We start from the raw sequence: 15,223 nt of genomic DNA, 5'->3' as shown, positions 1-15,223 counted from the left end.
TGTATCAAATCCATTTTCCTGAGTGCATTGAGAAAGTGTCAAAATGAAACATTTTCAATTTAGCCCCCTCGTGTCCCAGATTTCTTCATCCTGCTGTAGAACAAGGTGCTTACCCAGCAAAAACAGGCTACAACACGTTGCTAAATGAGGCCGGGGCTTTAAATTAGCCCCACTCAATCCACATATTTGATTCACTGTGCGGCCAGAAAAGAGTTACATGACTTTCAGGCACACGGCTCAGACGATAAAGAAACAATGTAGCCTACTTTGCACACTCCTCGCTGCTCTCTTTTCAGCCACATCCGCTTGGATTTTACGACTCTGGTTAAAATGCAACCATTAAATATTCATGTGCAAGGGCTTTCACCCGTGAAGCAGCTTCCCGCTCTCTTTCTGCGAGCTTTAGAGAAAGTGAGAAACTTTTTGATTTTAACTGACAGGAGCTAAATATTAAAACAGAAGCTTTGGGAGTTCAGCAAAGTGTGGACTACTCTTCTCAAATATCCTCCTTAGCTGATACGAGCCTCGCCTTCTTGGCGTTCATCCTCCTAGTCCTTAAAATTGAGCATAATGGCAAGACTTATACAGTAAAATAATGGTTCAATACCAACAATGGAGATAAAAGGGAGGAAACACTCAATAGCCGAACAATGAAGTTATGTAAATCGATGGTTGACAATCACCCAAAGAGAATCAGCGAGCTTCACAAAAAGCTTCAGATTAAAAATCCTGCTCATTCATTTTCACTTGTTGTCTTGGCCGTTTGTCATACAAAACATTTCCTATCAGCAGCAGAAGTAATGGCACACATAATTCATACTTTCTCACTCAGAACCCCTAGTATGCTAAATCCATAATATATAGCAAGTTAGAGCATCTATAAAAAAATGAAGGCTGAGATTAAGTCTTCGGGTATCGACAGCAGCATAAATAACACTGAAACTTGATTTTGCTGCAGAGAACATTAGGGAAATTTCTGGGGCTTTATTTGGGTAAATGTTATTTGCTTACAAATCAATGGATGCAACATTCAGGGCTTCTCCAAACAAGCGATTTCCTAGCCAAATGAAGCTCAGACATGTGTGTCTGAGCATGCAGTCGCTGTGCTCACGGTTGCATGTGTGATAACAAGCTTTTTTAGGTGCGGAAACTTCACGAGGGAAGGGTAGAATGAAGCACAGCCACAATGTTGTTGTCTGAGAGCAGAAGCGGTGTAAACGACATAAAAAACTTACTCATTCTGAATGAATCTTTTCAGTGATGTGGGAGTAACGATTCGTGCCACTCGCAAAATGAATAAGAGGCTGATCTAATCATTGAGATATTTAGGAACAATATTGTGCCACAAGCAAGCATGCAGTGCTTTTCTATCTGGGGTTTGGACATCCAGCGCAGGAGAAGCACGATCAGTCTTTCATCAGTCACTGTTGTCTCCTTCTTCAGCACAGAGCAGCTGATTGAGAGGAATCAAAACGTCTTTTTTTCTCACTTTGCGAGGAGCCACTTGCCAGAAACGGAGTCAAACTTTCCACCTCTGCTCATCATTGTTTTGATTCCAGACAAATAAGAAAACAAAAAGTGGAGGATGCACTGCGAAACACGAGGGCTTTCAGAGGCATTCTTCCACATCTGGAAAGCTGCCTGCTCTTTTCAAGCGGGCTTTCTTCAAAGCAAACGCCAGTGACATTATCCATTTTTCTCCCAATTAGAATTTTATTAAAAACATCCAGAAGACACCCTAGAGTTAATATCTTGCACAAGTAGCCTGTCACAAATACATCACAAGGGTGAGCTCATAACCAGCACTTAATCTGCTGTAATGATTTACACTATGACAAGTCAGACCAAATTTACTGTGACAGACTGAATGGGACCCAACATAAATATAATTATAGCTCACATGATCTTCTCCACCTCCCTCGTACAAAGGAAGTGCACACAAAGACAGAGCAGGATACGCAGCCTCCGGTAATTTGCTTTTTCTATTTGTTCCTTGATATCAGCTGGTGCCAAAAAAAATACAATAACACAGCCAGAAAATGTTGTGGTTGTATCAGTACCTTAAGTAGCAAAGTCCTGCTAGCAAGGCATGGTCTTAAAAAGTCGTGTAGACCTCTTAAAGTGTGTGGTGGTGTATTTCTTTCCAGAGACCCCACCCACTGCCCGCATTGTCCTTGTTTCTTCTTAATTTGCTAAATTTAGGACATTTTAGACTGTAACACTTATGCAACAGGATGTATCTCCTGCCAATGACAGTGTGTCTGTGTGAGAACTATCAAAGCATATCAATCAGTTCAAATTGCACATTCAGGCTGCGACAGATGAATGGGGACATCTAAAATATCCCAATGTGGAGGGTTGTGTGGAGGTGTCCAGGAGGTTGGACGCGTTTGGTCATGCTTTAGAAATGAAACTTACTCGTTGTGGATTTGTGCTAATCAACACTGATCCTCCCAAAATTAAAAGTTATTCCTGACCGCAGATTGCATCAGTGACATTATAAGAGCTATGGCTATGTTTAACATCTTGAATACGTTGGGCTTGGCACATTGTTTTATTGTCTGTAAGCCACTAGCAGGCGCTTGTGTCAGCTGCACCGAAACATCTTCTTTTTCTCGTATGTTCCAGGCACATGCATTGTCGCCGCACTCATTCTGTGTATTTCTGTAACATATTTTTGGACTGTCACCCAAAATACATTTTGATGCAGATGACTAAATTTATGGCACACGGGTCTCTTGGCAGAACAGACATCGAAACCATGAATTGCATTTAGCTTGTGAGGCTGTGATCATAAGCCCCTGTGACAGTTTCACTGCTGTTAGATGAGATATGATGCACTAAAGATTAAAATTTATTTTTCCGAGAATAACCAATAACTTTATGATATTGATGCAGAATGAGTAATAGGCTGTTTGGGAATTTTGTGGTTGGAAAAAAAAAGACAAAAAGGAAAAAAGGTATTGAAATATTGGTTTGGGTATTGATTACCATGGCAACAGTGAAAGGTTTACAGCTATGAAAGATTCTGGTTAACTCTACTTTTGACCAGCCCAAAGTGAGCTGTAGAAATAATTTTTTTTCCAGAGATGAAAGGCTATGTTTTGAGCTGCAATTCTCTCTGATTTATCAGTGGCATGCAGTGTTCTGACATAACTTTTTACTATCTCTCTACACTTTGCTTTGGTACTTTAAAAGAGGTTGTGCAAAAAAAAAGTAAGTACCAGACTCTGGGAACATACAAGCAAAAAAGATAATAAAGTCCCTACTCAAGAAGATCAAACTCATTTTAAAACATTGTGTGTGTTTGGGGAGAAAAACAATATGATGGTTTAAGTGAGTTTTTCCTCCCAACTGTCACCAAATTCTTTTTTATTATTGTTAATTTGTTTCTTTTATGTAAAAGTGACTTTTCGCTGTGACAGCAACATGTTTACGTGACACAAGAAAAAAATTAATTATTGTGTTGGTCCAAACCAAGAGGTTTGGCAACATGAGGAAAACCGTGTGTGACCGAATTATAAAGTGACTGGTTAAGAAGACGTAAATACAATAAGTTTGTTGAAACCAAAACCCATCCTTGAAAAACCAGACCGTTAGAAAACATGTAAACAAGTTAGTCGGACCGAAACTGCAACAAATCGAGCTTCTCAAAGCCGACGAACACACCCAGATAAAGCCACAGGGAGTCAAATCACTCCAGCATATATGAACATATACATGCAGAAGTGATTTGACTAGACTCAAATGAGCCGTGTTACTCCACACATGCGCCGAAGAATCTTTTTGTATAAACAGTAAAGTTCAAGTACTATCACAGCCAAATTTTCCTGTTTAGTCAGGCAGCTGAACATGACAGAAATTGTGACACAAAAGCAGCCTTACGGCATGTGTCACTTGGAACATTTCCTGACAAAAATCACCTTTCAAATAACTTAAACCATCTATGCAGTGAATTTGGCTTCACTTACATGAATGATGATCTATCACAGAGTAAGAATGTCTTAAAAGTTCTCTCACACAGTCCACAGAGTTGCAGCATCAGACATACCTCAGTCAATAACTCCATTTCCCTCCTGTACCTTTATTCTGAGACAAGGATAAATGGCACAGTCAAGCTGTAACTATAGCCGAACGGAAGCAAGCATGTAAACACACTGAGTGTGTAAATAAAACCTAACTGAACTGAACTGAAGCTATCTTTCTGAAATGAGAAAACTGGCCTTTCTGTATGGAAATTATTAGGGCAAACTCTGTTGAAAAACACTTGAAAAATATTAAGACAATCAGAAATAGTTAAGAAAGTATTTGAAAAAGTAGTAGAACGGCTAATCTTCTGGATACGAGGACAAGAGTTGTAAACTCTATGGGATGAGGCCACACATAGGACTAATTCTTCAAAAGAAACTCACTGCCCCCCCTCCTCCCCCACCTGTGGTCAGCCCAGATTAGGTTTCGCATTCCTACCTCACACATAACTAACACACATACACACACACATGCAAGAAAGAGAGGAAACAGAGTGGTCTGAAACACATCAATTTTTGTTAAGACATTTCTGACCTTTGACTGTTTCATCTCACGGACAATGTTTACACCTAGACTCAAGCACAGCGATAGCTTGTCTCTTGTTCTTCATCCAAGATGTTAAAGATCAGCCCTCCCTCCCTCAGTCCTCCTCAAGACCCTCTTCTACCACCCTTCATGCTAATGTAACACACATTAGTGAAACCAGCCACAAACAGTGCACACCCATGGAGAAATGAACTATACTGGGCCCTTGGGTGAGCCATCCTCCCTCCCTCCCTCCCTCCCTCCCTTCCCTCTCTCCCTCCCTTCCCTCTCTCCACATGCCAGGCACATCACGGGCGCAGCCTCACACCACAGCGTCTGTGACTCAAACATGTCCTCCTTTTAGAGCAGATGGTCAAAAATAGTGTCCACTGTCAACATTTTTGTAAGCCGTGGGACCCGTTGGGCCACACACCGCTTGCCAAGAAGGAGCAGGGGTGCAAGGTATGTGTGTGCGTGTAAAACTAATCTGGTCAGTTGCAGCTTCTCTCTGTTTGATACTGACAAAGTGAGAACACCCTGTTGTTAGAAAAGAGCTTATGCAATCTGCACCTATAAATAGGAGTGTGAAGTGTGTCTGCATATGTGCCTCACTGTGTGTTTACATCCAGACAAAACACTGCCCAATTAATTAGCTTCCATCATCAGCATTAGTTCCCGTCATCATATCCGTGATTACCATTAGTGTGAAACAGTCTCTCCTCTCTGCGGGGTGAACTGTTCATTTCCTGAAGCTGGTGCTGAGGATGGGATAGCCCACCGACCTCCGGACGAGGCAACGCAAGGAAACAGACATGACGTGTTTACAGAAGAGTTATTTAAAGTCACCCCCGGGACTGCAGCGCACGTGGCTACGAGCCGTGTTTTTGGTCAGATACAGAGCGAGTTGTGTGGATACGTGGATGCTCCTGTGCTGAAGTCCCACTTAAATTCACCAATACATCACATGAAGAGAGGGTCAGATTTTAGGCTATGTTTCATTTTCTGAGCATGTCAAAAATCTATCAGTCAAAAATCTGTATTAGTGAGTATTTAGCTTGTAAAATATTAACAGGTGGCAGTTGCTCATGTCGTTCTGGTGTGTCCCGTTATGTTGCACTGCCTTTGCCCTGAAACTGATTATTAATTATAATTATTAACAATTAATTTTGTTGGGCACAAAAAAAAAAAAAAAAAACGCTGGGTCAAAAGTGGTTTAACTGACTGAAAAGTCCTTCGAAATCTCCCCCCCTCACCCCTTTTTCCACAAAAGATCTTCTAGTGTGATAAATCAGTAAGATGCAGAACTGAAGATGTGCCATTTTGAATCCAAAATGCATCACTTGGATGTTAAGCTAATGGATTCCACCCTGTCCAGTTCTGAGACGTCTCTCATGGTCTTCTTTTCACAACCCACAGCTGTCACGTCCGTGTATCAGCTCTGGTCTGTGATGCATGCCTTGCACCTGGGTAACCGACCGCACACAGACACCGTGTTAGCATGAGGGTACAGTGTAAGCCGACACACAGGCTGTGTGTGGGATGTCACTGCTGTCTGCACTTCATCATCAGTAAAGACAGTTTTTTTCCCCCTCTTCTTCTTCTTTTTTTTTGTTGAGTGGGGTGAAAAGAGTGCAACCGGGTCACAAAAGAGACTAAATCTTCTCAGACACTGTGCTTAAACTCATCTGATAACCAAAAAAAAAAGGGAACTCCAGTAAACATATGCTGGGGGGATTAGTCAATTTAACAGTTGATCAGCGGCTGTTAAAAGACTCTCAAATGAGAGCATCTACTGCTTTTCTGAGAACTGCAAACTTAATATTTCTGGGTTTTGGGACATTGGTTAAACAAAACAAGCACTTTTAAAGATGTCACCTTGGGTTCTGGCAACTTGCAAAGGTACATTTTTTAATCCTACTTCTGCCCATTTTATACACTCCACAAGAGATCAAGAAAACAGTTTAATTAACAAACTAATGGGTTTCAGAGTCAGTCAGGGACAGAAAATGACCCAAAATGACATAATAGGATCGCTAACGAGGAGATCAACATGCAAAGTGTTTTTTTCCAGTGGTTAAAACTGTGAAATGCTCATCAACCCAGAAAGGAAGCTTGTCTTTTAGCTCAGAGTGTGCATTTCAACCCCAGCGATCTGGTCAAAGCTCAGGATTTATGAAGGCTGTAGATGGAGCTGCACAGTGCATATGTATTTCAGCTCAGTTTGGGATTCATGACGGCTAACAGAGGAGCAAACAGATGCCTGGTGGGTGATATGCTGTATGTGAGCGTTAAATTTTCCCAATCCTGTGTGTCTGTGTCCTGCGTATCAACAATACAGATTAAATCTCATATTGACCAATTTGTCAGGGGTGTTGGCATATATCCTGGGCGTAGTTGAGGAATGAGCAGGATTTCCATGCAAGCTCTCAACTTCAAACAGCTTGTGTCAGTTTGGGGCCTGTCTGTGCTCATTTCTTTGCTTCAAAGTCAGTAGAAAAGGATGGACTTTTTCAAAATGTCCAGTGTGCATCTCTCTTTTTTAGCTCCTTCAAAGGGTAGACATACTGCAAGACCAACAGACACCATTAGTGTCATAAGGTCCAGATACATGGTGGAACATTTGACTGCAGCGGTGGCAATCTGACATTTATCAAACATTTCTGTGTAAAGTTGGGTTAACTGTTGGCCATGTAAGTAACAGAAGGTTTGCTTTGGGGCAAAGCAGTGCAAGAAGGTTGCAGAGCGTTTTGGGGTCTATCTGAAGCAACAAAAACCTTCAAGAGCTTTTTCTGCAGATGAGAACACAGGCAATGGTTGGTAGACATATCAAAATCACACTGCAAGTCCATCATCTGATGTAGGCAGAATAAACCCCGGGTGTCACTCCGTATGGTTACATGCAGTCATAGCGCAACCTGGACAGTTAACTTGACTATTCATCTTTGTCCCAGTATGCATGCAAGGAAGGGAAGAGAGTTCTCTGACGCTGTAGCGCTGTGGACTCTTTTAGAATCCTTTCAAGCATTTCTACTGCTTCAAACTTTCTCTGTGGGAGACCATCGTGCATGCGAGTGTAGCTGAATTCACTGCACAAATGTTGTCTTTAAATTACTTGAACAGAAATTTAGTGAGATGATGCTGTGGTTATAAAATTGGGATTTGGCTGTAGCACAGTGACAGCCTGGGAATGCTTTCAGAAACCACAAGCTGACGCAGTGTTAATGGGCTGATTTTCAGTCACAACTTCTGACGCACGAAGTCGTCTGACAAAAGAGACAGAAATGATGTGTATGAGAGCAGCTTTATGCTGCTTATGCTTTACTGTTTACAAAAAGGTGCAAAAGGATGGAACTTGTTCAGACTCATTTGAGACTAGTTGAGGGTGTGCATGCAGTAGTAATTTGACTCTAAACCGCGTGTGCTCGTCCAGCAGATGATTTTGGACCATTTGGGTCAAAATAACTTGTTACATGTGTCTTAAAATTCTGGTTTTGGTCAGACTAAAACGTCTTGATTTGTTTTAGTTTCATGTCAAGAGCTTTCAACATCAGCCTGAATAAAAACACAGAAAGATGCACTGACAATGAAGCCCAGGCTTTACCGAGCATTTAAGCGGCAAAGAGCAAACTAAGGGATTTTGATTGGGATACCAACTGCTGGCCGGCTGCTACGTTACTTTTTGAAATGTGGGTACAAACAGAAAAAGGCGCTTGCAGGTATCCAGTTCTTAGGGAAGCTTACAAGAGGGTAGTTTCCCTCAAGAACTGTTTGGTCTAAAAGTCCAACATGACTACGAAAAGGAGAACAGGTGAAAGGTATTACAATATTTCAATCGAAGGCCTCTCGAGTGTCGACATGTGGCAACAGATGAAGGAGAAACTGCGCAACATGTTGGGGATTTTATTTACTTGTGTTTTACATCTACACAGCAAACTTGCAAGCATCTGACATTTGTGTTTGGGATTGGCAGGGAGGGGGTAGGGGTGCTTGGGAAGGAGATTACCCTCAGACCTTTCCTTTGAGAGCACAAGAGAATGGGGGATGGACGTTCCCTGTGTATTAGTAAATCCCAGTTAATTTTCCCTGTCAGAGAACAATGAGATATGGACCCCCACAGGCTCTGTTGAATGTAATTCCAACATTTACTCGGAATTGCCTTCATTACTCAGAGGTGTGGATCCCTCTCTCTCCAAAAAATAAATAAAAATCCGTCGGGAACACACTAAAACACACTGACGTGTATCAGCGAAACCCCTCAGGAGTCTTTACAGCACCCACTTTTTAATAGTAAGATTAAACTATTGAGACAATTTGCTGGTTTCCCCAGTCTGTGCCTCAGTTTAAGAGGGGAACACGTCTGCTATGCAAGACTATCACATGCTGTAGGATTTCACAACCCTTCAGGGTTGGACCTTGTTTAATTTATAAAAACTGGGACTTTGGAGACGCCGGATGTTATTCATGATTTAGAGCCTTTCATTTACACTTAACACTGCAGTGATGCTCTCTGTCATCATCTGTGTATGTTTTTTCACAGCATGTCACATTCAACATGCATGAGCCCACAACTGCTGGGGGCCTACAAAGCTGCAATTATATCCATCGTAGATTAAGACTCACCATTTTCCCAATGTTGCACTCTAATTCTAACTACAGTTCAAATTAAAAAATCCTGCTGACAACAACAAACATGTAGACAAAGAATTAGCAGGTTTTAATTGCATTTCTATGTTAATTTATGTTCAGTTTTCATACTATTCAGATATGAGCACTAACTTTACTCGTATAAATCATGCACAACTGTAAATTTCAGGGCTGAGAAAGATAGTTTGCGTCACCTATTTCTTAGATCAAATGCAAGAAAGTCATGAAAAATGACTTTCTGCATTTAAAGTGACCTCATGTCTACAGTGAAGCCAGAAGTACAGTATTTAAACCTATTAATCAGGAAATGTGTGTTTATGTTCTACAAAACTTCCCGTCCAGCATGGCTGCAGCTGTAAGAGGAGGCAGGCCCATTGTTCAGACTAACAAGGGGCGCAGAGGTCACTTGCATTTTCAGAAGAGCTTGACCAGAGGGGTTGGGGAGGCAACCGGCACACCAGTTCGTTTGGGATGGGTCTACACTAAAGCTTTTTCTATAAAATCCCAGTCTATTATAAAGGGGGATAGATTAGATTAAGTGAGATTATGCAGAGAGGGGCTTCCTAAAAAGAGCAAAAATAACACACTCAGTACTTAGCAGGCGAGTCAACAGTGGGATTAACAAAAGAGAACATGTTGAAATCCAATGCTAATATGCACAATGGTCATGTATCCACAGGCTCAACCATTTGAGTGGCCCTAAATGTTGATTGACGGCTACTTTCAGGGACAAAAATCACGACTCGCGTTATCGTATTTTGTCCAGAAAGCTGAAACTATTTCACAGATCTCCTACTCCAAAATACGGGTTTTCAACTTCAGCATCAAACTACTATCCCTCTCAAGCCATCTCTGTCTGCAAGTACAGTTTGTACAATAACAACTCCGATTACCAATGCAACCAAAAATATGCACAAAGTGGTTGCACACTCTAACATGATTAAATGATGTGTGGTCTGGCGTCACTCCCAGCACCTCTCCCATCCCTCGCTCAGCTCTGTATCTCCCTCTTGCACGAAAGTACACGGATTCCCTTTTGCTGAGCTGTGTTTTGAAAATAGAAGCTTCATATTAACAGTCAACAGTAAGGCTGACAGGTACAGACTGACCATTCTCTATGCCATAAAATGACCCCTCAGTGGATATCTGCTCGGTACACATGTTACTGCAGTGCCGCAAATCATCACAAACGCACACATGAGGAATGCAGGATAGCATATGGGAGAAGAAAATAGAATGGGATGACGTGGAGCCAATTCTGAGAGCTGGAGAAGTATTTGGATCTCTTAAGAAAATAGTGCCACAGTGTAATAATAATACATCTGAAGAAGAATCTTACTCTTACCATGCTGATATGATTAAATGTAACAGCTGCTCAAAACTGAGCCAGTTTTAACTGCTTTACACTCTACAGAAGAGCTAGTATTTTCCCATCTGTGTCATGATGCACCTGCACGGTCTGTAGGGGGATAACAGAAAGAAAAAAAAGGCAGAAAATCTTTTCCTTCACAGCGATATTCATTCCCATCGATGGTTTTTCAAAACTTCTATTTTCTTGTGACTTGCACATGAAATTCATTCGAGTTAAAGCTGAAGCTCTCTGGCAACAAAACAAAAGAAACATTTTCTAAAGGGATCACAAGCAGCTCACGCACACTACAAAGTTCCCCCTCTATCTGAAAGAGTCAACAGCCAAAAAGATCCTGGAGATTGGAAAAATGTTACCGGATTACAGCCCAAATATAATCTTGTTTTCCCTGGTGTCACACGCCAAAAAGGTTAAGCGATTGGCTTAATTTATAACAACATGCTGCACTGTTATCAGTTTTGCATGTTTAGTCTTTATCTGCAAAGTAACTATGTCAGTAAAACATGTAGTGGAGGTATAAAAGCTCTCGAACGTGGCAGGAATGTGGTAGAGAACAAAATGTGAATGTGAAGTAGAACAAAACTACTTTCAATCCCTACTTGAATTAAGGAAACCCAAATGCCAGAGATACTGAGCTTGTAAATAACCCTTTATAATGTTGTAATAGCTAAAAAGTAACTTCATTTAACTGCTCCAAATGCACAGCGACACACTTTATATTTGTTTGCCCTCTGCTACTTGAAAAAAGCCATACCAGTAGGGTGATTCATCCCAAGAATTTATTCTGTTAAAACAAAGACAACACAAAAAGGACCTTGAGCAAAATCTACACAAACCTCCCACAGCCTCTGACCATGGAGGAAAAGAAGTCGGTTGTCTTCTTCCTGTTTGATTGCTTTACAGAAGTCCTGGTACACGGGAGCTGTTCACCACAAGTGGAATCCCCAAACCGGATCAATAACACTGTGACATTATACGGCATCTCACAGCCCTGTTTACGGGCTACTCAAGCACACTTTGTTAGTAAAAAAGATGATTTACCAGATGATTTAGGCTGAACAGGGTTTATTTTGTCTAAAGCAGCAATTATTTAGAAAACTCTTTTGCTGTAAACTGGTGTAGTGTGCTATTGGAATACTTTAAGAGGAAAGGAACATCAGGCAGACATTGTTTGGAGCAGCTAGTTGAGACGCGGCAGTTTCCTCACAGGCTGGCCGGCAGTGCATCTGGAGGTAATGAGGCCTCTTGTGTGTCCTCTCTGATCTGAGAGTTGAATAATTTCCCATGTGGCACAGCCATTTTCAGCTTCCGCCTTTACTCTCACCCCGTCAGGTGGGTGGAAAAGTGAGAGGAGAAAACCTCCACCCTGCACCAACGTGTTGTCATTGTCAATCCACGGTGGCACACGCAGACCCCAGCCTGACTGCAGTCCAGACACAAAGATGTGTTTTAGTCACTAAAACTGATCCGAGATTTTATTCTGTTTATTTTTGGGGTTGCTCACCGATCTGTGTAGGAAACAGCTTGTGCTTTCTGCTTTTTTCAGTTTTATTCTATCTTGTTCCGTGCTGCTGCTTTTCACCGGTCAGTGGGAAACTGAACGTTAATAAATGGTCTACTTCAGCGCCCAGACACACGTGCTGGGTAGCAGATCTCTGTTTCAATGTGTCTTTTGTTTGACGGCTGGTGTTTCAACATCCTTAACTTGAATAGAAGAAGGTCAGCCTGGTGGGGTCTGCCCCATGGTTATTCAGGAGCCCAACCTGGGGCCCCACAGAGGTGGGGTGACTGTGAAGGAGGGGATGGGACAGAAAATCTCCTCCTCCGTGTGACACCACCACCACCTCCCTAATATATGAAACCAGTGGAAGTTTTTAGTTTCCTGCGCTCAATCAGCGTTTAATCACACGTGCCATCAAAGGCCCACTTCCTCTGTTGACATCTTCTCTATCAAACCCATGACAGAAACTCAAACAAGCAGCCGAGGATGCCCTCTAGCTGGGTACCCCCACAGAGGCTTTCCACAACCCCTATCAGTCCACTCTGCAGAACAAAGTGGGATGCTGCAGCATTTACAAGCAGACATGAGGAGAGTGAACTTTTTCAACAACAAAAACAGGAAGAGCTCTCCTGGGTATCTCAATAAAAGGAGAAGAGAAACATCTGCAATGAACGTTTGTTTGCTCGCCTGCTTGAAGCAGCCAATATGGGATATTTAGCAACAAGAATAAAGTGCATGTGCACATGACAGAATCACACACATGCTCCCTCTGTCTCACTGACAATGGCAAGGAAGTAGAACAGTTTACTTTTTTTCCACTTGGCCATGCTTTTTTAGCTTCCTGGACAGATGTACAGAAGTGAAAAGGAGGCTAGTTGTACATGGGAGCCCCCCCCCCCCCTTTTCAATCCCAACTTGTACCATTATCAGACAGCCGGAATTCGAGGGAGTCAACTTGTAAAACCCCTGTGAGACATTAATGACCCTCAACAGCAAGATAACAGGCAGGCACTGAGATGGATAAGTTTGCGTCAAACAGTATACATGTGTTGCTGTTATCAAAGTTGAGAGAGTTGGATTTCACATGACATTCGGTTAATAATCCGCGCACTGCAGTGACCCGTTGTGTTGCCATGTCCAGTTATTCTGCGGCTTGCATCCACAGTATCACCTCAGCTTCGCACGGCCACAGAACACAAGCCATGTGCTTTGCGCGCATCAGAAAGCTAAAGATAAAATCAAGACCTTACGCACAAGCGTGCACACGGGCACGATTTATTGTGCGAGTCAAACGCATACAGGCTGCCACAACGTAGCCTCCGAGCCCCGACGCGTTGTGGAGATCAACGCGGCATCTGTTCCTACCGAAATGCACAACCTGCTCAACAGCCCGCCGGTTCAGCCCCGACGGCGTGATAGTAAATAATAAGCAGCGGTTTATTATCGCAGGCTGCGACGTGCTCCTCAGCGCCAGTTCAAGCGGTCACTCTATTGTTGAGAAACAATCTGAGCCAAAGTGGAAACAAAACCAGAGCCAAACCAGAGCCTCGCCAGAGCGACACCGGGGGACAAGCAGCGTCAAGTTTGCAGCTACTCACCGGGTTACCAAGCGGAGAAAGTCCACGGTAATATGCGGCTCTTGTTTTTAAATATCTTCCCCCTTCACGGCCACTGAGAATGGGCTCAGCGTCAGTGGGTGAGTAACTGAATAGACTCGGAGAGAGCGCAGTAAGTTGAAGTGTCAAATTACATTGGCTATTCTATTACCGAAGGGACCCATGCTCGGTGGCTGCTGACAAAATGTGTCGCGGATTCTTCACGCGTGGAGACCATCAGGAGGGGGAGCCCGGAGCGGAACCGGACTGTCGCTCAGCTCTGCGCCCATCTGGTATCTGGATCTGCTGGAGGGGCCCCGATCTGAATCCGGTCTCAGCCGAGCCTCCCGCACTGAGCACAGGGATCATGGATGTTTGACAGGTTACTTTGAAATGTTTTATATAGTATCTGGTATAAAACACACACACACACACACACGCACACACACATATATATACCAGATAATATTAGATGATATGAATGATATCAGCATGGTGTGAAGTGGGGACGTGGAGTCAATGGCCTGAAATTCTATTATCTGTAGCCTAATATAAACTAAGCAACAACAATCATAGATATAGTGGCAACAAATGAATAGTTACAAATATTGTGCACGATCTCTCACGAGCGCATTGACGCGCTGTCGATCCCGCTCCCATCTGACGCCGCCCTCCGTGTTTTGCAGGTCGCCGCTCTCTGATGGAAAGCTCTGAATAACAAAGACATGTTTGAGAGCAGCAGCGGCATCAGCAGCAGCAGCAGCAGCAGCAGCAGGCTGGGCTGAGCGCTGACGTCAAGGAGCCGAGCAGCATCCAGACTCCCGTCCACCACGCACACGCACGCACGCACACCGTGACCTGCTCCTGTCCACTGTGACCTGTTTGTAAGCAGCTGTGTCAGAAGTTAGGAACACATCGCCCTGCTCGCTGTGACTGACTCGTCAAAGTTGGGATGTGATCAGGGTCAACGTGGAGTTTACCCTCTCAGAGGCTCTTATATTAGAAGTCATCTCAGAGCACACACTCTGCTGGCGTGTCTGGAGTCCTCTGAGCCCTCCCTCCACCCCCCCTTTGCTTTCTGGCCTGTGTATCTACCCCAGCTGTCTAAAGTTAGAGGGAGGGATGGGCTGGGACAATAGGCACCATTTGTCCTGCTAAAAGGTGACAGGAAGCATTGATTGCAGCCTGTCCCAAGCTTGTAAGCCATCCATGAATTAACTAATCTCGATGTTTCCCTCCAGCTGAGGTTGGAAAATTTTAGGTAATTGATTCACAGAGTGATGCAGAAGCAACGTTTTGATTCCAGGATACCAAAACCCCATAAAATTTTATTGAGCTGTTAATTGCAATAAAACGCTCTCTTGTTAAATTGGTGATTGTTAAAAGGTGTACCATAAACAGAATAAATCTGTTCAAAAAGCTACCATATTAAAAGAACCAAGTAAGCAAATGACTAATTAGGAAACAAGACAAAAACGAATTATATCTAAATCACTACGGATGTGGTTTAATTAAAGCCAGCTAATGATGTTTAAGTTGCTCTTGTGCTGAGCTGCTGAA

At 42.9% G+C, this 15,223-nt stretch overlaps 1 protein-coding gene across 3 annotated transcripts in view; it reads right to left on the bottom strand.

The window, feature by feature from the left end:
• Positions 1-13,781, bottom strand: part of LOC140278932 (zinc finger MIZ domain-containing protein 1-like) — a 107,689-nt gene extending 93,908 nt beyond the window's left edge. Inside the window, exon 1 of one of the 3 annotated variants that reach the window (XM_072374056.1) lies at positions 13,667-13,781. The gene's annotated coding sequence lies outside the window, so the exon portion shown is untranslated. The remainder of the gene's footprint in view (positions 1-13,666) is intronic. The other 2 variants (XM_072374055.1, XM_072374057.1) reach the window with 2 other exon arrangements.
• Between the last annotated feature and the right edge of the window lie 1,442 nt (positions 13,782-15,223).

Source organism: Leuresthes tenuis, unplaced genomic scaffold, assembly GCF_036924035.1.
Source record: "Leuresthes tenuis unplaced genomic scaffold, fLeuTen1.0.hap1 SCAF_20, whole genome shotgun sequence".
Lineage (NCBI taxonomy): Eukaryota > Metazoa > Chordata > Actinopteri > Atheriniformes > Atherinopsidae > Leuresthes > Leuresthes tenuis.
The sequence above is the reverse complement of the archived record's forward strand: the minus strand, read 5'-3'. Positions and strand labels throughout refer to the sequence as shown.